The sequence below is a fragment of the Rhinolophus ferrumequinum genome, chromosome 14, assembly GCF_004115265.2.
Source record: "Rhinolophus ferrumequinum isolate MPI-CBG mRhiFer1 chromosome 14, mRhiFer1_v1.p, whole genome shotgun sequence".
Classification (NCBI taxonomy): Eukaryota; Metazoa; Chordata; class Mammalia; order Chiroptera; family Rhinolophidae; genus Rhinolophus; species Rhinolophus ferrumequinum.
This window is the reverse complement of record NC_046297.1, coordinates 58,319,381-58,321,823: the sequence shown is the minus strand read 5'-3', so window position 1 is coordinate 58,321,823 and position 2,443 is coordinate 58,319,381.

Sequence of the window (2,443 nt, the reverse complement as noted above, 5' to 3'; positions counted from 1 at the left end):
GGAGGAGGAAGAGGAAGAGGAGGAGGAAGAGGAGGAGGAGGAGGAGAAATAAAAAATATGAATAATAAAATGGCAATGACTATGCATATATATCTATCAACAATTACTTAAATGTAAATGGATTAAATACTCCAATCAAAAGACATAGGGTGGCTGAATGGATAAGAAAACAAGGCCCTTACATATGCTACCTATAAGAGACTCACTTCAGCTTGAAAGACACTCACAGACTCAAAGTACTCTTAAATGGATGGAAAAAGATATTTCATGAAAATGGAAACAAAGAAACAAACAAAAAGTTGGGATAGAAATAATTACACCAGACAAAATAGACTTTAAAACAAAGGCTATAACAAGAGACAAAGAAGGACCCTCTAATCCCACTTCTGGGATTTATCCAAAGAAACCCAAAACACTACTTTGAAGGGACATGTGCATCCATATGGTCATTGCAGCATTATTTACAATAGCCAACCTGGGTGGAGGCTATTGTAAATAGGAGGCAACCTGGGTGTCCATCAATGGATAAAGAAGAGGTGGTACATATATACAATGGAATATATACTCCGCATAGAAAAGAATGAAATCTTGCTGTCTGCAACAACATGTATGGACCTAGAGGGTATTGTGTTGAATGGAGTAAGTCAGACAGAGAAAGGCAAATGTCGTATGATTTCACTTATATGTGGAATCTAGACAACAGGATAAATAAACAATTAAAACAGAAACAGCTCATAGATACAGAGAGCATTTTAATAGTTGCCAGATTGGGAGGTTGTTGAGGGGTAGGTGGGGGGAGGAGATTAAGAGATACAAATTGGTAGTCATGGGAATTAGAATATAGCATGGAAAATACAGTCAGTAGCATTGTAATAACTATGTTTGATGTCAGATGGGTACTGGATTTATCAGGGTGATCACTTTATAAGTTACATAAATGTCTAATCCCTATGTTATACACCTGAAACTAATATAATATGGTATGTCAACTGTAATTGAAAAATAAAAGGTATTAAAAAATACATTGTTGAGCTAGTAAGAAAGTGAAAAAAAAAAACATTCCTTAGAAGCCAAAAATTAATAAAAAGCAGGAGCACAGAGGTGAGCAAGCCATTGAGCATGATTTTGTCCTGGGGCATCTGCCAACTTTTAAAGTGTGACCTTTTATTTTGACAACCTCTCCAACTCAAGGACAGAGTCCCCCAAAGGGGAACTCTAGGAGATCCCTACATATAGCTGGGGACATAAATGGCTACACTATGAATGAAAGGGAGATCCAGAAATAAACTCACTCTCAGAACCAGACAGTAAAGAACTTTTTTAAATCTTGGAACTGGGGGGATGGGTGGGGAAAGAGATTCCTGAGGAACCCCTCACCCAGGTTCATGGCCTGAATTCCTACTATCCATGTGAATTAAAAAACCTCAAGGCTAAGAATTATTTTGAATCGGTCATATGTTGATATTGTCCCTAAACGTCCAGCAGAAGCAAAATCACTCCTCTCTGGAGGAACTCACATTAAACATGGGCCTCAAATAATTCCACAGAGTTCCAAGGAACATGAATACGTGGCACAAAACACATAAGAAAAGAAGAGACCATGAACAACAGCCAGCAGAAATATAACAAATGGACAACACAATTGGATCTACAAAGACTTTAGATAGTGAAATTAATAAGCATCCAATAAAGTACATTTTAAATATTTTTTAAACTATAAAATGGAATTGAGAATATGAATAAGAACAAAACATTATAAAAATCGCTAAGCTGATCTGGAAGAAAAAGGGAGCTTTAGAAAAGGAAAACCCAATACTTAACAAACTTAAAACTCAATGGATCTAAAGAATCAATTCTAACACACACACAATTTTCAAAATCAGAAAGCAAGAGAGAAAATTAACTTATAAAAATCAATATCCTTCATATCCACAAAAATAATGGAAGAGTGAATCCCACTCACAATAGCAATAAAAAAGAAAGAATGCATAGCAATAAACTCAACACAAAATTTGCAAAATCTACATGAGAAAAATGTTAGAAACATGCCTGAAAGACTTACGGGCAGACATCCCTTGTTCTTAAAGAAAAATGATTCAACATCATAAAGATGTCAGGGTTTTATGTTAATTTAATAAACATTTCATAAAGACTCCATAAAAATACCAAAAGGTTTTATCTTAAAATGAGATAAGTTCATATAAACAGTCACTTGAAAAAATAAACATGCAAGAGTAGCCAGGGGAACCCTGAACAAGAAGAGCTGTTAAGGGGCTGGAGGAGGCAAAAAACTGACAGTCTAATATATCAGAGCGCCATTATTAATACAAGGGTATTGTACTAGTTCATGAATAGACACATGGATCAGTGGACTAGACTAGAAAGTACAAATATACAGATGAAAATATAATGTATGATAAAGTTGGCATCTCCAATCACTAGA